The following is a 19742-nucleotide window of genomic DNA, read 5'->3' on the forward strand; positions in this document are numbered from 1 at the left end:
CACAGAAAGCCTCGAGTTTAACGAGGGCTTTTGTACTGCAAATGTGTTCATGTGACTAAAATAGAATAAACTCGTGGGTGGTTCTCCTCATTGTCCCCCACCGTGTCATCCCTCCCTCACTCCAAACCCTTGCTTATCCCATGCCCCCACCTGCGCTTTCATCCGATCCATTCACGTTCAGTAATTAATTCATTCAACAAACATTTGCCGAGTGCTGGTTGCTGCCGACAGTGCGGTAGAAGAGGTTTTATGGTTTATTAGAAGCACGCTGGTCTGCCAGACAAAAGATTGGGATCCTGGTGCTGCAAGAGATTGAACAAGGCGTTTTCCTGTTCTGGACCTCAGTTTCACCATGGATGAAGTCCACAATAGAGGAAAGGATGCAAAAACCGTCCACCCCAGTCGAACCATCAGTCACGAGGTAGAGAAAACTCACACCAGTAGGATTAAACGATAAAGGACCATGGTCCTTGGCATAGGCTGACCTGGGCTCTTAATTCAGGCCTCCTCTGGGTAGCCTTTTTAATCTTCAGAGTGGCTGGCCTCATGGTCACAAAAGGGCTGCCAACAGCAACTGTAGCCACATGCTTCACAACCAGGTGGAGCCATGTAAAGGCTTTAAGCACAGCCACCAAAAGGATTGCTGAGATCCAGTTTTGTTCTGATTGAGCCTATGCTGGTTCCAGTGGGTCAGAGCCTGTCCTAGAGGTTATTAAATATTTTGAGCATCACCCCCGGAAAGAGCGCCACTTCTCATAGTCATTAAGCAGAAGTCCAGGATTTTCCAGCTGATAGGCTTAAGTCTATGTTACCAGAACCAGGCCCCATGGCAGGGGGCTTAGGATGGCCTCAGCCCTAGGGCTAGGGCTGACGGAGGTCAGTTCTGCTTATTCGGCATGGTTCCCATGTGAGGGGTGGGAGTGACGAGGTTTTGGGGTTGCACACAGGGCTGCCACTAAAGTGTCTTCTACTAGCTCCGAGGTCCTTTCCTACTCGATCTTTCTTTGCTTCCAGTTTTCCACTCCGGGCACATGACATCACAAGTGATCCCTCCCACCCGCCTGCCTCCTTGCCGCCTTCTTAGCTCAGTACAGTCACACAGTCTGGGGGCTGCTACCACTGTTGGGGATCGTGCCATCCACTTCTGATCTTCCAAGAATGTTCCTCTGCCTCTGAAACGGGGATGGAAAGCCCAGATGCACGGCAGTGCCAGTTTGCAGTGTCAGCCTGGGCTGAGCAAGGAGAGAGTCGTGGAGGGTCAACACATCTGGCTATCTGCAGGGCCTCCCCTCCGCCTGGCACTCAGGTGGCCCTGAACACATGAGTGGTAATCGGCCTTTCAAGTAGAAGAGTAATAAGTGGCTTATTTTTAAAAAACTCTGAAGGTGATGTGGAAAGTACTCTTTCCTGCCTCATAGCTCCGATTCCCCGGGAATTACAGCCACCCTCCTCCTGGGTATTCTCCTATGTTCTCTACAAATCCCAAAGGTGTCAACAGCATTTACATATGTGTGTGTGTGTGTGTGTGTGTGTGTGTGTGTGTGTGTGTGTATAGATGAAATCTTTCATAATATATATGCTATGCAGGGATTTTAGTATAAACAAATGTTTGTTGAATGAATAGATAAGTGCTGGAAACCAAAAGGGGAGACTGATCACGAGCGGCTCAAAGGTGGGTGGAGGTTACTGTCAGCCACGCCATCCATGGAGGCCAGCCAGGCAATGGAGCCCACTGAAGTCAGCGTACCCGGGACCCTTCCAATCTGCTGCACAGGGATTGAGGGACAGGAAAGCCAGACAGTGCTCGTTGAGGACTCATGAAGATGGGAACTGCAGAAAGGCAGCTGGTGCCCTAAGGAGATGGGGGTTGTTAGAACCCAGAGCTTGGAGAAGAAACTGCAGAGCTGGGGCTGCAGACTTGCAGGCGGGGGAGCTGGCCGGCTGGTGCCACCAGCTGTGGTCGGGAACTGGAGGGGGGACCTGGGATGAGCTGAGGCTGCTGGGGTGATCCACCTGGAAGAGGAAGCCCATGGGATAGACCAAGTCCCCTCCCCCCGTGACAGTGACAGTGGCAGGGAGTCCAGCCAGAAGCCGTCAGTGAAGGGCGAGTGCGCCCGGGCAGCACCGAGTAGGGAAGAGAAGGGTGGATTTGGAGGCAAGAGACAAGCGTAAAATAACTGGGACGCCTTGCTTCTCTTTACTCTTGGCCTCTATGCAAATTAGAAAAAAGCATCTGCTCTGGGCAGGGCTGGCCCTACGTCAGGGTGCATGGTTTGGTGAGCAGAATTCAAAAGCGGTGCCCCCAGGAAGATGCAAACCATTCCAGGGTGTATGTCTGGGCAGAAACACACGGGTTGGGCTTTAGCCCCTCACGGCCTTCTTGCCGGGGTGCACTTACTTGTACGGGGTACAACCTGGACCGTCAAGTCTGGCAGTCTTGCACCTGTCTGGTGAAAGCATCGGTGTGTTCTGTTCTAGGTGGGCCTCACACACGCCTACATGCATGCCGAGGTAAACATGTTTTTTGCCAACGTACTATACACGTGACTGCAGACGTACATGTAGAGACAGTTTGCCTGAACGGGAAAGGGGTTTATCGTGCTCTGGTCCTCATTCCTCCTCAGCCTCTGCAGGGGCCGGAGGTGAGGATGGGTTATCAAGAGCCCCCCCTCCCAGGCCCCCTGGTGTTATCTTATATATTAGCTCCCTGGGACTGCACCTTCTCAACATAAGACCCAGGGTCTGAATGATGCAAATACACTTCCTCAGACAAAGGCCTAGAAAATAGAAGCAAATCTAGGACAGGAAGCTGTTTCTAAGGGACAATGTGGTGGCGGCAAGTGGAGATGTGGGGGCTGGGAGTCTTCAGATAGCAGGCATTAGAGAAGTTTGAGAGGCAATTTCAGAATTCCTCATAATAGAGTCTTCAAATTGGATGGGACCCTAGAAATGATCTAGTGATAATGATAATGATGATAATACTAGTTGTCTTAGATTAGGTTTTCTGGAGCCAGACTCCGAGAGAGCTGTGTGAGGAACTGGGGAGTAAGTGTGCACAAATCAAGAGGTGAGGAAGGGGCCTGGCAGGGGGAGTGGGGGAAGCACACCCACAGTACAGCTGAGAAGGAGGACCCAGCCCATCCTATGGGGGGCTCTGCAGTGGGATGGCCCTTTAGCGTGGGCCTTGTGTCCACGCATCAGCCGGTCGATGGCTGCAGGCCCCCATAAGGGGGCGGATCACTGTGGTCTAAGGAAGGTTCTGATGAAGGATGAATTGTGAGCTTCCCATCAGCTAGACTGGATTGGTGTGTTGGCTCTGAAAAAGGGATCTGGGCAGAGCACCATGGTGGCCACTACAACAGTGAGGAGGTGGCAATAGCTGGCACCTGTTGGTCACCAACAGAGAGCTAGAAGCCTTGCCTAGAGACTCCCCGAGTATTCCCCATCCCGGGCAAGTAGTAGCACTGCCATCCAACCCCACTGCTCAATGCAGGAGCCACCCTTGGTCCTTCCCTTTCTCTCCCTCCCCACCCCCTCCCCGCAGTAGGATGTCATGGCTACATTTCCAACATTTATCCTGAATCTGCCCACTTCCCTCCATCCCGATCTCTCTGGGCCAAGCCTTCAGGCCTTCCCTGGTCAACTGGAACAGCCTCCCAGACCTTCTTGCTCCCAACCTGGCTGCTCTGCTACCCATTCTTCATCCTACGGCCAGAATGACCTCCAAGTCTTGTCCTCCTCTGTAAAGCCATTTAATTGCTTCTTGTTGAAAGTACAGCCTGAACTCCTTACCAAGGGATGCAGGGACCCACACAGTCACTCTCTTCCCATTCTCAACCTCTGTTTTTCCCTAAGCCACACCGGCTTTCTCTGGATTCCTTGCACATAACAAGCTCATTCTCGCCCCAGAGCCTTTAGAATAGCTGTTCCCTCTGCCTGGAACGACCTTCCCCAGAACCTGCCATGACATGGTCTTGTCACCCAAGCCTCAGCTCCAGTGTCACCTCCTTAGTTAGGCCTTCCCTGACCGCCCTAGTTAAATTCATACTGGAGACATCAGTCGAGCCTGGTTGAAAGGGCCAGGCACCCCCTCTTGCAGCCTGGGGGTTCCTTGCAACAGATCAAAGCTCCCTTTGTACAACCTGACCTGGCGGTGGGGTGTATCCTTTGGAAGAAAGTTCTCATGTGGTCTTTTTCAGGATCCCAGCGCTGTCTGGGACCTCGCCGGCCCGGCTGTGGCAAAGCCAGACTCACCCCTAGGCGGGAGGAACTCAGGAACCTCTAGCTCGGCCTAGCTTCTCCGAGTCAGTTAGCAGGTAGAAAAGAGAAGTCCCTTCGCCGCTGAATTTTTAATTGCACCGGAAACTGTCCAGCCATTTGGTCCAAAGCTGGGAGGAAATTCAGTTACTCCGTCTACAGGCTCAGGGCAAGTAGGAACAGAGAGGAGGTTGGAAACGTTCTTAACATGTGTATCTCCGTCGGTCATTAAAGAGAAAAACAAGCGTTTGCAACGTTTATGGAAACCATCATCCAATTTACAAGCAGTTTTTTGGTTCTGTGACTAAGACGTGGAGGACTTGGGCGAGGCACTGGGGCCCCCCGAGGGCTGCACGTTCCCTTTTGTCACGGAGCTTACTTTTAGGAGAGGAAGAGGGGCACGGGACAAGCCTCATGGAGACGGCGTGCTGTCTGGCTGCGCGTGGGGTTCTCGTGCCCCCCCCAGAGCCCCAGCCAAACAGACAGCAGGCCGGGGGCGCCTGGAGTCGACGGGCTGGGCAGGCTGCGAGTGTGGACGTGCAGACAGGGTTGCAGGCGAGCTCCAGGGGGGCAGAGGCGGTGAGAGAGGACCTCCTGCAGGGGTGGCTCCCGCGGAGAGCTGTGAGTGCCACCGCGAGGGGCTGAGACGCAGGCCTGTCCGCCCCGTCTCTTCCCCAGCCCTGCCTGCCTCCTCTCCCCGCCTCCCCCCTTCCTCCCCCCGCTGGGGCACACTCAGGAATGACTTGCTGGGCCCCTGGCAGGCTCCGGGGTCCACCCTACCTGGCCCATGGGTCGCAATCTCCAGCAAGCACATGCCAGATGCGGTCCGCTGGCACCTGGGAACCTCTGCTTGGACAACGCAAATGCTTGGTGTTTGAGGCTCCTCGTTGATCCCCAAGGGGTGGGGACAGCTGCCCAGAGGGATGAAGGGTGAGGCCGAAAAACATGGGCTGGCTTCAAAGCAGAGCACAGGGACGCTGGGAACCGTTCTGCTTGGGGAACAAAGTCAGGCTAAAGGCAGAGAGAGGGCGAGCGAGCATGAGAGAGAGGCGGGGAGGGAGTCAGCTCTTGGTAATTTGAAGTTAATTTTGAATCGCCTTGGAAATCACCACGCAGCATCCAGTTCTGCCTTTGATGCTCGAAAGAAACCAGCTGCTTTTATTCCTCTTCAGGACTTGTTTTCCCCCCAGCAGTGAAGCAAATTAGGCAAAGCAGCAGCGGAGGTTGCAGTTGGTATAATTTTTGAGGGAAAGGTCAGGCTAATTGTCGGGTAGGAGCTAATAGAGATGAGGCGAGTCGCACAGGCTTGCTTCAACGTGCTCCCAATCATGTCCCTTTGGCATCTTCAAAGCCGGGCACCCACGTGGGCTTTCATCCCTCACAGAGGCCCCTGCACCACACTAGGCATCGGGGGGGACACGAAGCAGGTGGAATATGGCCCTTTGCCCCAGAAGGGCCCACTGGGGCAGCAAACCTTAATGCCCACACCGAGCCGCCTTATTCCCCAGCTCTTAATCTGCAACACTAGCAGCGCAGGGATGGGGGACGGAGAGAGGTAGCCTCCTCCCCCCCCCGCCCCCCCCCCGTTGCTTCATCCTTATCAGCTCAGCTGTAAACATTAATATCATGGAGTCTTCCTTGAAGGATACGCCGTGTATGCTTCTCTCTGGAAGGTCTAGAATGTACCTTTGTATCCCATACAAGCAGCTACCTGGGGAGCTCGCCTGTGCTGTTTGGGGGCCCCCAGCGGGGGGCTGTTTCTAATGAGCAGTGTGCTGGTGGGATGCCAGGTGCCCGGGAGGGGGACCAGGGAGGGGCTTGACCTCCTGATAGGGTAGGAGGTGGGAGGACGGTCATCTCAAAACCGCGAGCGGCTCCTCTCTTGATGGAGGTAGAGGCTGTCTTCTGTAGGGCAAGTGTTCCCTCTGTGCCACCGAAACGATCAGGATGGACCTTTACGTCCATAAAGTGAGTTCCTCCCTCTGTTGCAGGGGGGGAAACTGGAAAGTAATCTGAATGTCAATGCTGGAGATGGGAATACGGGAGATGCGATTGTTGCGGGTGGCCATGCCCGCGCTGGGTCTCTCCTTTTGCCTCTCTTGCTCCCTCTCCTCTCTTTGCTGACTCTGCCTCCCCTGGTCCACATACTTTAGGCAGGCAGTTTGGTCGTTAAATGCTGCTGACCCAGAAAGGAAGCCTCTCTCCCCTTGGCTGCTTTCTGAGTAATGATCAGGGTGGGAGGTTATTCAAAGCTATTCTTGGAAACTTCAGGATTCCATCTGGACCATTCCTGGGCAGGATGTAGCTTGCTTTCCCAACAGCGACCCCAAGGGTCAGACTTAATTTGGGTTCGGTCACCTGGGTTCTCTTGTCGAATTGCCATGATCTTGGAGCATTAGGATAGTGACCATGTGGACGAGTACATGGCTCCCCAAGTCCTCCGAGTGTGGCCCACACGGGCCAGAGTGGGGGATATAATGGGTCTCTATATGTTTTATGAAAATGCTCTCATCACTCTTGCACCTGAACCTCCTGGATGGAGTATGAGTAGGAGATTATTGGGAAAAGGGTGATGATTCTCTCTTCTGGGATGGCAATGGAAGGAGGGCACCCACCCAGCTCCTGGGAAGGAAGCACCTTAGATTTGTGCTCAGAGGTAAACTACTGGGGAAGGAGGGACATTAATGGGATTTTTCTTTCGGAACCGCTTCTAGAGACTTCTCCAAAGAAAATGCCGTAGGGCAACTCTCCCAAACTGCTGAAGTGTCTTCAACTTAATGGCCTGCTGAGTCTGCTGTCCCCCACCGGGGAGCTCTGACCATAAAAGATCAGAGTCCTTAACCTTCCTGAGGAGTCTATAGGAAAGGCCCCAGCTCCTGTGTCTCCCACACAAAGTACCTGTCGGCTCCTCTGGATGTCTGCCCCACCCCATCCTCAAGGCTGTTGCTCAATCATTCCGTGAGGCAGGTGAATGTCACCCGACTAGGGGAGCGGATGGAACAAGTTGAGACAGTCTCCTAAATCAAGGGATAGACTAGACTGGTTGCATCGGAGTGGAGAACCCCGTGGTTGGCCCCCCCCATTGAAGGGCCTTTAGAGGCACAGTCCACCAGTGTCCCCTGACTGATGAAATCCCCACTTGGGCGATCCCCAAAATTGTAAAGAATATTTTCTTTCCAGGGGTTCTGTATGTGTCCCTGGGACTGTACTTCTCATGCAGAAGAGGGACATTAACCTGTGTCCCTCCTGGAACACGGTGACCTACACCTTAGGAGTCATCATAAGAGACCTCCAAGTATCTAAGTAGACACCACTGGTACATTGCTGAACCCCCAGATGACTGCGGCTACTTGGAGGGGCTTCCCTGATAGACAACTGACTCGTTACTTGCATGTGCCCATGCCTAGTTATCCCCATCATGGGAGTCCCTCACTTAGAAAAGGTGGCATGGGATTTGTCCCTGGCTTTAGCTGACCTCCCTTTGCCCTGGGTCCTGGAGGGCACTCATGTCTATCTCTGCTCACTGACCGGGGTTGTTCTAAATCCTGGAATTACCCTCTGCTTTCTCCTGGCAGGCCACGGTGGAGCGTGGGCGGTCCCTGATATGTTCTGTCTACTTGGATCACTGCCTTGGGCCAAATGGAAAGGTCAGTACAGAACCATAATGCAGAATGTGCCCGGCTTTCTCAGGTAGACCCTGATTATTATGGCCCCTGTTCGGGTGGCTAGGTCCAGGACTTGGTGGGGGGGCATGGTTGAGGTCGGTACTGGTCTCATCCTGCTGCTCCGAGTCCTGTTGGTGGTTGCCTTAGTTAAGTGCTGGGTGACACTAACAGAACAGATTTGGTCAGGGATCCCCGGGTGGCTCAGTGGTTGAGCACCTGCCTTCAGCCCAGGACATGATCCTGGGGTCCTGGAATCGAGTCCCACATCAGTCTCCCTGCATGGAGCCTGCTTCTCCCTCTGCCTGTGTCTCTGCCTCTCTCTCTCTGTGTGTGTGTGTCTCTCTCATGAAAAATAAATAGAATCCTAAAAAAAAATTTAAAAAATGGAGCATATTTGGTCAGCCAAATGAATCCATGTGGCTGGCGGAGTGGTCCGCTCAAGGGAGAATTTGCCAGAAGCAGAGACTAAAAAACAAGGGGTGGATGTGATTGGGAGAAAATTCTCTGCGGGCCTTTGGAGTTGGTGCCTGTTTTGTGAGCAGAGGCACTGTCGGCCTTTATTCCGGGCTATCTTTTCAAGAATGTTGTGTAGCAAATAGCCCTGCAGGAGAGTGTCCCCCTCCGGAGCACAGGGCAGGCAGTCTGGCTGCTCCTGATATGAGATTCACCTTCCCTAAGCTTGGGGCTTCTCTCCTATAATGCAACCCGTTGTGTGCACAGGCATCACTTGGCCCTTTCCGTGTTGCCTCGTGGGATCTGGGGCTTGGGGAACGGAGGCAAGAAAATGCTGGTCTTCTGGCTCTTGTGATTTCTGTGAAGAATGAAGTCTTTTGTCCCTGACCCAGGCATCTTGAGAGTACGGTGTACTAGCTTGTTAGCTTGTAAGTAGGGGAAATCTCGGACACCTCACGGTTCCTGACAGCCGTGATTTGGCCTGGACCAGCCTTGCGTGCAGCGGGCATGTGACTATTGTCCACCGTGTGCATCCCGGGAGGGTACAAGTCTGAGAGCGAGCACCCCGCTGGACTCTTCCAGACTTCACTGGCTGGAGTGTGCGGGGTCACCTTCTGATGCTGTTCTTTGGAACATAGAGCCCCGTTTCTGCAAGTGGATCCAGGAGGCCGGTGGGACAGGGCAGGCAGGGGCCTCTGGGTCAAGCCACGTGGGCTTCCGCCACCGTCCTCCCCACCGCACAGCCTCTGCTGTCCCATCCGTCAAGCGGGGGTGACAGTAGTGGCCAGCTCCGAGGGGCTCCGTGCAGACTGCCCGGGCCGGCTGGGCTCAGGGTAGCGCTCGGTTGTTGCCAACACCGGTGCACTGACCTCCATTCATTCTCTGCAAGGCTTGCCTTCCTCCCTCTTCACAGCCTGTCTGCAATCTGAGTTTATCTTTTCTACCCTGAAATTGGCCAATTTACATGATACCCCTCACCACAGTCACTGGATGTGCCTCTAATCTAATTAGACTAATTTCAATTTCCTGCATTTAATGACTTTTAATTTAATTAATTTAGAATGCAGTACACAGGGTGATTAATTAGGAGACGTTACTGAGGGATTTGGAAGGTGAATCGCACTATGTACGCGTTTAGATATTGTGGCTGCGTCCACCAGTGGTGGCTTCACCCGGGAGGGGCAGCACCCGAAAGGGCCCCGCGGAGCTGGGATTGGAATGGAAGTCACCTGGCACCAAGCTTTGCTCCCTCGTCTGCTTCCAGGGACAATGAGCAACTCTCAGGGGGAGGCAAAGAAGAAGCAGTTGCTGCCGGTGAACGTCAGACTGGAACTGAGGCAGGCGTCCTGTGAGGTGAGGACAGACCTTGCCTTTCTGCGGAGCTCTTCTTTCACCGGGTTCTCCGGGTATCGGGTATATAAGCAGACCTTGGGGCTCCCTCTGAGCTATCACACGCTGGGACTCTGTTTGATTCAGTGATTGATTAATTGATTGATTGATGTAGCTATACTCACCTTTGGAGTACTTGGAATAATAGTAATAGTGATGATGATGATGATGATGATAATAATAATAATAATAATAATAATAATGTTAACATGTCTATAGTGCTAAGTGCCAGGTGCTGCTGTAAGTGCTTTTATTCTGATTAACTCATCTCACTGTCATAGGAGGTGAGCACTCTGAGTGAGGCGCTAGCATTTCCATTGCCTGAAGGAGGAATGTGAGGTACTGAGTTGGCCCTGTTGGGGAGATCTGTTCCCGTATTGCATGAAGGGACAACTCCTGGTGGAGTCCAGGCTGTGGCAGGCAGGCGAAGAGACAGTTTAAGGCTGGGCATTGTTTCGAGCACCCCTTAATTCACACAGGTTTGGGACACCTGGGTGGCTCAGTGGTTGAGCATCTGCCTTCAGCTCAGGGTGTGATCCCAGGGTCCTGGGATCGAGTCCCGCATCAGGCTCCCTGCAGGGAGCCTGCTTCTCCCTCTGCCTGTGTCTCTGCCTCCCTCTGTGTGTCTCTCATGAATAAATAAATAAATAAAGTCTTTAAAAAATATTCACCCAGGTTTGTATCCTCCGTCTCCGAGGGGAATGGTAGCCGTGACACCACTGGGTGAGCCCTCTGCAGGGTCAGGCGGGCCTCCTGATGCATCCACACATGGCTGGCCCATCCACTGCTCCCTGAGAGGGGACTGCCCGGGGTCTCCTCAGAGCCTCGCTGGGGGCTGGGCCCTAAAGGTCGGGGTGAACCACCTTCCCTCACTGCCTCTCTTCCTTTTCACCATCAACTCCAAGAAGCCATGGACTCTGCTTGCCACTCAGGGCTTCAGGCTGCAGTTGTGTTGGGCCATGGAAGCAGAGCTGAGCCTAGACCTCCTACCCTGAGCTGGGCCCTCTACACCAAAGTTCAGCTCCAATCCCAGGGTCACTTTTTCTCCAGATGGGTTTGTTGAGCATCTTTGGGACTCTGACCCCTGTTCTCCTTGAATGATGGGCCATGATACATAAGGAATGGTGCAAACTCTACTTCCCGATGCACAGGCAATGCCTAATGGGGCTGAATCCTATTACCCAAAGAGGTAAAGACACAAGACCCACCTTCAGTATATGCCCTGTAGGGAATAAGGCCAAGGGGTGGAAGCCATAGAGAGACTCTGTAAGGAAGGATTTGCAATAGTCTGAGCTTTCTTAGCTAGAATGGGTTCCTCGGTAGGCTGTGAGTTACTAAAGGGGTTCCAACAGAATACCCATCAAACACCCATCACCGGAAGGTTTGAACAGAAGCCGAATGGCAATAATTTGCTCACCCAGTCTTCTTTTTCTGGAACGTTCTTTCCTATCCTTTTCTTCTGGTTAACTCTTATTCAACCTTGAAGTTAGCTCGGGCCTCACTTCCTAGTAGACCAGGTGTTCTCTATGCTCCTATGATGCCGCAGGTATAACTTAGCCATTGCACTCACCATACAGTGCAATGATCTGCTTCTGAGTTTGTCTCTTTTACATCTTCTCCACATAAACTCTTCAATAGCCCTGCAGAGTACATGTGGTTTCCCCATGTTGGAGGGTAGAGAGCCTGAGGCTCAGCATGACCAAAGATCTGGCCCATGAAGCCAGACGGAGGCAGAGATAGTGGGAGGTCTGGTTCCCGGGCCTGATAGCTACCATCTTTCCACTGTAAGGTACTGCTCTCCTAGAAGGGGCCCAAATTCTGTGATTCGTGAGGTCACATGCTTGTGTGCCAGCCGTGTATCTGAGGCAGCAGGGGCCATGCCATCAGGGGAGACACACGGTCCATCTTTGGAACTCTGCTGATCCCTTGTGTACAGCCAAACGAGCACATGAGCCCCCCCCATCCCCCCCAACTCAGCGGCACACACACTTGCTCTCTGAGCCCTTTGGAGGTCATGGAGAGGCCAGGACAAAAACGAGAACCAGGGCAGCCAATGCCTGGATTTCTCCTGGACCTATGGGGCCTGTTTGGGCCTGAGCCAAAGCCCCTCTTAGCACCCGCATTCCTTGATTTAACAAAGGTGAGGAGAGCCCTGCCCTGTGGTTTTAAGGCTGGATTCCATTTCTATTAAGATCGCTGAAGGCCCCATAAGATTAACTCACAGTCACCCCTGTGAAAGCTGATCCGAGTGGAAAATCGAGTTAGAAAATTCTGTCTTCTTTTCCCCTCCCACCTCAGCAGATTAAGGGAAGGCCCGATGCTGAGTTCTGGGGATTTATGGGAATGTGCAGTTGCTGGCTGTTAAGCGCTCACTCTTTGGGATGTTGGCAACCTCACTTCCTATAAATCGTTGCTGGTATGTCTTAGCCTTCCGTTGCCAGCGACGCGGAGGCCTGCAACACCTTTTCCGTGCAGTAGCCTGTGCAAATATTGAAGTCGGGCCCAGAAAAACACCAGCATAGAAAGGGGAAACTTTGATGTTTGCTAGTTATTTTCAGACAACCCTTGCCAAATCTTAATTTTTCTAGTTTACAAGTAAGGGATTCTGACCATCTGTCTACTGTCAACCGATGTTTGTTTGGATGAAGATTTTATTTTTTTCTCCCAATCTAGCACTCCTGTTCTTACAAGTAGTTTATTGGACTTCATAAATGTCAGCTTTTTGCAGGCATTTTGTAAGCAGCTTATGATTTAGTATTTAATCAAAATTGAGCAGTCAGCGTCTGTAATCAATCTGAGGCGGGAGTAACAATGAGATGGAAGCTCAGCATCCACCAAGACCACGATTGGCATCTCCCAACTACCTTGGTGAGAATTATGTGTGCGTCTGCAGGGATGGGGGGCGAGTAGGATGATGGGGGGAATGAACAGGGACTGGACACCAATCGCAAGCTACCTTGTGAATCGCGTCAGCTATGGGTTACCAGTTGTGTGTAACAAGCCAGCCCAAACTCAGCGGCTTAAAACAATAAGCATGTTTTAGCTCCTTAATTTATGGAGTCAGCCAGGAGCTCCTTCTGGCCTCGGCTGAGCTCCCTAAAGGGGTGGGGATAAGTTGGTTGTTGGTTGATCTTGGCTGGCCTCTTCTGGGATGACTCGGGCGACTCGGCCCCCGCTCTACAGGTTTCTGGTCCTCTACCAGGTTAGCTCAGGCATATTCTCATGGTGATGGTGGGGTGCAAAAGCAAGGAAACCAATCACTCAAGTGCTCTCCTAAGCCTCTGCTTGCCTTACATTTGCTAATAGCCCATTAGCCAAAAGGTGACATGGCCTTACTCTGAATCAAAGACAGGGATAGACTCCATGTCTCTATTGTAGAGGAATTATAAAGTCATAGGCAAAAGCAGCAAGGACAGGAAGGGGTGGAGAATGCAGTCTATCCTAGAGATTCTGGAAATCGCATGAAGGAGGTCATGTTATAACCCTACTGTCCAGACGGAGAAAGGGAAATTCAGAGGTTAAGTCATTTGTCTGAGGTGTCTTAGCAGTTTGCAGTGAAGCTGGCATTCTTTATTGGCTTGACTCTTGATTTACTTTTGACTCCATGAAACTGCTTTTCCCCGTGGAGAGGTAAGGCAAGAGTAGGGGGAGGCTCTTGGAATCAACCATGTCTTCTCCCCCCTCATGTTGCAGAGAACAGAATCAAAACCCAGACTGGGGGTGGGCGTAAGGCCTCACAGCAGGGAGAGGACCCAAGAAGATGGGGGCTCTCAGGCAGTGTTCTCCCCACAGACCAGGGGCAGGGAGCTCATGCCTCTCCAATCTCTCACAGGGCCTTCTTCTGCAGGAAGTCTTCAGAGGGCAAATCTACTCTTTAAGGGGTTCCCAGGTGGAGTAAGGAAGGGGCAGCCTTTGTCAGGTGAGCTAGACAGGAATGCTAAATGCGGGAGGCCTCCTATGATGTGGTTATTAAATTCCTTCCTTGGTTGGTGCTATGGACTGAATTGAATCCCTCCAAATGCAGAGGTTAAAGTCCTAAGCCCTGAAATGGATACAGGGGGAAGAGAGGTTGCTCACTTTTTCCGTTGCTACCAGCTTCCCTGCCTCCGAGGATCGGCTTCATGCCACAGTGGGGTTGGTAAAAATCGTCAGGAGGAAAGTGAAGCTCATGAGGGAAACTGAGGCACTCCTATGAATCAGATTTGCCAGTCCCCGCACATCAGCCTTCTGGATTCTCTCCAACCCCCCCCCCAAGCCCCCTTCCTGCATCTGGCTGGCCCCACCCTCACTCCTCCTGCTTTCCCCCCACAACCTCCTCAGCAGATCCTGGGCCATCTCCTCCATTTTGACTGCCCTGGGGGCAGCACAGTGCCACTGAGTCAGCCCCACCTAAGCTAGACTCCACTCAGTGGCTGTTTGTCCCTGGCAGTTGATAAACCCCTCTGAGCCTCCTTTTTTTCCTTCTGTAAAATGAGAGGCCATGGCTTAGTGTGAGGTTGCTGTAGAAGCCAAGAGGATGTCTAGCTCACGGGCCTTCAATTAATATTCCTCTATCGTCCACCTCCTCCCGACTCCTGTTGACCTGAATCTTCCTGGCACTTCCTTATCCCTTCAATAATTTAGCACGGATGGTTTATTAAACCAGGGCTTTCTGATGGGCTGTTACTGACCTGGCAAAGGACAGATGTTCCCTGTGAGCCTGCCCAGGCCCTGAAGGGACATTTAGCGACAGGCAAGCCATCTGGGACAGTGTCCTCTTGCTGGGGGCATTGGGGGAGGGAGTGGCTGGAGGGCGGACCTTGATACTGTCACCTTCATGCCTTGGGCCACCTCTTGGCCTCTTGAAACTGCAGTTTCTGCCAGATGGGGTTCATATTGCCTTTCCCATGAGGTTTCTATGGAAACTGAAACAAAGCAGGTAAAATTTGTAGTTCTACGTGCCTCCTTGCTCTGTACTTATGGCTCAGGCCACCTTCAAATCTGGGGAAGGAGGTTGGTTACCCACCTGGTCTACCTGCGGTACAGGCAATATCCTGGCATTTCTCCAAAATGGGTCATATCGCTTCAAGCATCACTGCACTAGATTCATTCCTTTGGGTTCTAATGAGTAAACTCCCCTCCAGGAAAGAAGTTACTGTGATGAAAGACATGTCTTTGGGATGGGGAAGTCCTTGAACCCCCGATGGCTGATGTTCAGGAGGAAAGACACTTGGGATTCCTAGGGCTGGTTCTGGCTCTGACACTAGAAAGCATCACTATGTGACATTGAATAAGTCACTTCCTATCTCTGGGCTTGCACGTTCTCAAACAGAAAATTAAGGGCTTAGGTTGTATGGAATCTAGGATTTTGATTAGCTCAAAAGATCAACTCTGAGATTCCTGGTGGGTTCCAAAGAGGTGTGATCCAGATGGGTCGGTTTGGTGAAGGCAGAAGCAGGGGGCATGGGGAAGGGGCGGGCAGGGGTGGCCTGCCTGAGTATGGCACCTGTGCTCACACGAACCTACCCAACTTGGTGGTTCAAATCAAATCAAGGCCTACTCATGGATTGATTGATGCATTGATTGATTCATTGTCTTTATAAGGCTTCCTCTGACCCCTACCAGCCCAAAGTGCTCTCTCTCTTCTCTGACCTTCTGGGGCCCTTCCATGTGGCTTCACTCCATCTCTTGTGACATCTCCCCACTATTTCTTGCTGGCCCGACCAGGTGACCCCATGCCTGCTGTTCCATGCCCTGGCTCACTCACTGCCTTCTCACTGGAAGGCTTTACTTTTTATCTCTACCCCTCAATGTTCTGGCTTAAGGACCTGCTCAAAAGCCACCTCCTCTAGGACGTCTTCCCAGGCATCTAATTCAAAACTCTCTCTCCATGTGCTCCTTATTAGCACGCTTCAGTGTCTGTCCATTGACATAAGGCCAAACCTTTAGCTTAGGTCCTTAGCCTTTTCTCTCATCACTGCCCTCCCACCTACCCAGCTCCAGGTAGGCCAGGGTCTCTCTTACCTCCACGTGGAACTGAAGCTGTTCCTCCTGCCTGGAAAGCCTGTGCCCCACCATGTCCCCATGATGATGACACCCTAGAATTCTAAGACTCAGCCTATGTCTCCTGTACTACTAAGAGTTTCTTGAACCCACCGTTTGGTCTGTATTCTAAGCTGTGTCATGAGCCAGTATCGTACATGAGTCTGGTGACCCTGGGGTATTTGTCTCCAAAGTCACAGCGCCTTGTGTAGGGCCCGGCACACAGCAAGTGCTCTGTGAACATGGCATTGAAGAGTGTTCTTGCATGCATCCATCGCAGTACCCAGCAGAGGCTGGGACCCAGGCAGGTGTGCGGATGGGATTGTAGCTTCAAAGCTTTGTGTGTAGAAACCCTGGACTCTGGGATGGAGCCTTGGAGCTGATGGAGCTGAGGAAATGACTCCCATTGAGTGTGTGTGTGTGTATGTGTGCGTGCTCTGTGGACATGCCTGCTGGGGCCTTGGTGATCTGCCAAGTGTGGGAGGAAACTAGCTCCCCAGAGACTGCTGCCTCTCCCTTGACATCCTTCCCTCCTAGGCACCAGGCCTACCGACTCCAGGGTCAGCACCAGAGATGTTCCTGGAGGGCCCTCCACGGTCGTGTACAGACAGTGTCTGCAAAGGCCTGGGGCACAGTCTTGGAGCTGCATGGTCCTGCACTGGATACCTTAAGCAGGTTTCTGACACCTCACATCCTCTGGGGGAGCTCCTCACGCTGGTCTTCTCATGTGCCAGGTCCTGGATTAAGCCCTTGCGTGAAGGACCTGATTTAATTTTCATCACCACCCTAGTTGCAGAGGGGGATACTGAGGCATGGGGACATTGAGTTACTTGTCTTAGAGCCCAAAGCAGCTGAAGGGAGAGCGGGGAGTGGGGGGTTGGATTCCTAGGGCTGGGTCTGGCTCTGAGACTAGAAAGCATCACTATGTGACATTGAATAAGTCACTTCCTATCTATGAGGTCGAGTAGACTTAGCCACTGCACATGCTCCGGAGGGTTGCACCTGCTCCCTCTCATGTAATAATGCCTTCTTGAGCGACTGGATTAGTGTAAACAAGTGACACTTGTGACGTGACTGGCAGGCTGACATCATCAATCTCTAACTCAAGCTCTCATTATAAAGATAAGGAAACCAAGGCACAGTTCATGTGAGTGATTTGATGAGCACCTGGTGAGTTGGGTGGACTCAAAGTCAGGTCACCTAAGGGTTAGCTACTTTCATTTCTCATTATGCTGTGCCCTGCAGGACGAAAAGAAGGAAAGAGAATGTAACATTTTGGAGGAACTGAGGCGGGGGGGGGGTGGCGGGGGAGAGTGGTTGAGGACACAGGGGGAGCCAGTCCATCGCCGTCAGTTCTCCAGCCACCAGTGAGGGTAGTCCTGTTATGGTCCCAATTTGCAGTCCTGTAGATCTGATCACAGAGGGATAGGTGACTTGCCTGAAACTGGTAGCTGGTAAAAAAAAAAAAAAAAAAAAAGAGTGGAATTTGGATTTAGGAGTGTCTTTTTCCAGGTTTTGTGCTTTTTTCCTGCATTGCCGGCCCAGGAGCGGGGCCAAAGATCAAGGTCTGGAGAGCTGCAATGTAGGCCCTCGACTGTGCCAGAGAGCGAGCTGGATGCTGGGGATGTCCCTTCTGACCACCAAGAGAGCTCCTGGGGCTGGGGAGAGGGTGGTGTGGGCAGCAGCGTGGCCCAGGGGCAGAGGCAGCTCTTGAAACACAAGGTGGCTAGACTTCTTCCTTGGGAGTGCTGAGGGAGCCAAGAAGTGCCATTTCGTCTTTGTGAATCCAAATAGCCTCTTGGGCTCCTTTGGTCTAGTAGGGTCAGCTTTCAAAGGGCAGAGAGTGACTTTGGACCAGCAGGTTTGAGGATCCTATGCTAGTGGTTGGTAGATAGGAAAGAGCTCAGAAATCTTAAGATTTGTTTTGAAAATTCAAGCAGAATTGGCCTTTCCCCCACCATATAACCACATGTGCAAGCAGAACGGATGAGTCTAGCTACATGAGCCCCGCTGAGCAGCCTAGCTGGGGTAGGCCAAGGGACCCTGTCTTTGGCCACATCCTGTTCAACACTTACTAATAACTAGAATGGAATTACCACTCACAGCCGCCCCGTAAGATAGGCTGTGGTACCCCTTTTACAGACCAGGGGAGAGTGAGTGACCTGCCCCTTTCCACAGCCATTGATATCATGAGATTTGGAAGCCAGATAGGTCAGACTCTGAAACGTGGGGCACTGATTCACCCATGGCGCTGAGCTGCCTCGTCATCGAGGGGCATGTGGCAAGTGGGGAGGGTGGACGTTTCAGCGCAGGGGGGAGGCAGGATTTGGAAAGGACCCACCCAGCAGGGCCCTAATGAACACTGGGCCCAAGTTAACGCATACCTAGATGAAGGGCAATAGAGACCTTGGCTTGCACCGGGCTCAGAATCCCACGAGACACACACAGGATGTGGGATAGTTGGGTCAACAGCACAAGTGAAAGATGCTGGGTTTCTAGTTGACAGGAAGTCTCGGATGAGTCAACAGGGGGAGGTGGCAGCCAGCAAAGCTAATGTCACCGTAGCTTCCACAAGCGGAGGTGCAATGAACAGAGGAGGGAGGAGATACCCCCAAGACAGTTTGCATCCAGGAACTGGAGTGTAAGCTGGGACCCTAGTCCAGGTCAGGGACAAGGGTGCTGACAACCTCCAGGCTCTCTGACACAGGGCTTTGGTTGGGGGAGCAGCTCCTGGTGGCTGCTCTACGCGATCCCCGTCCTCTGGCATCACCAAAGCGTAGTGGTGCATTTCTGAGGGATTATAACCCCCTCTTGACCTTCACGCAATTGCCTTACCTGCTTCAGAATATACTACTCATTCAACTTTGATTTTTTTATTCATGTAACCTGAGTAAATGTGGGGATTCCTCGTGACCCAGTTTCTACATGAAGTCACATGCAAAGAAGCACAATCCAGCGAGCAAAAGAAAGGGTTTTCAGACTCCCTGCACATCTCTCAGAGAGATGAAAAAGGATGAAGTCCCTGTTTACTTCTCTATGTTGGTGTCTTATGCTTTGAATCTTCTTTAGAAATATTCACTCTTGGGGATCCCTGGGTGGCTCAGTGGTTTAGCGCCTGCCTTCAGCCCAGGGCGTGATCCTGGAGTCCCGGGATTGAGTCCCACGTCGGGCTCCCTGCATGGAGCCTGCTTCTCCCTCTGCCTGTGTCTCTGCCTCTCTCTCTCTCTCTCTCTCTGTGTCTCTCATGAATAAATAAATAAAATCTTAAAAAAAAAAAAGAAATATTCACTCTATCCAGGTGCCATGAACCCTCCCGGCATCCAGTCAACCAGATATGCCAACGCTCTCGACTTTGTGCATCTCCATTGCCCACATGGACTGAACATCCATGTCTTCTTCTCATCCCTCCTTCTCTTCCCCCTCTTCATTCTTCTTTAGTTCTCTTTCCACTTTACCGCTGACCCAAATGCCTCCCTACAAAGTGGGGGGCTCAGGACTTGATTGAGCAAGGCAGGATGCTCATTGGTTGCTTGGGTCTCTCCAGCGTTGCCTGTTCCTTCCTGTCCCCCTGGGAAGAGAGGCGGCCAGCATGGAGCTCTGACGGGGGCTGGCAGAGGAAAAGCAGAGAGGACCAGGGCCACAGTTTTGGAGGGTGTACATGGCCAATGTGGCAGTGGGAGGGGTGAGGGGGCAGCTGGGAACGTTCCACATGCAACGCCTGTCCTCATCACATTAGCATGTGGTCACTGTGGGGCAGAGAGCTTGGCCACCCAGGCATATGGATCCCACCTCACTTTGCCACGTGATGGCTACTTGCAGTGAACAGCAGGAGCTAGAGCTCTTCCCCAACAGTGTTCCCTCACCCATGTGGCTCATTCCCATTGCTCTGGGCTCCATTGCACAGGGTTGACTTTCATTTCCTTCATGGGCTATTCCGAGATGTGCTGGGGGGAGCCA

Source organism: Canis aureus, chromosome 32, assembly GCF_053574225.1.
Source record: "Canis aureus isolate CA01 chromosome 32, VMU_Caureus_v.1.0, whole genome shotgun sequence".
NCBI lineage: Eukaryota > Metazoa > Chordata > Mammalia > Carnivora > Canidae > Canis > Canis aureus.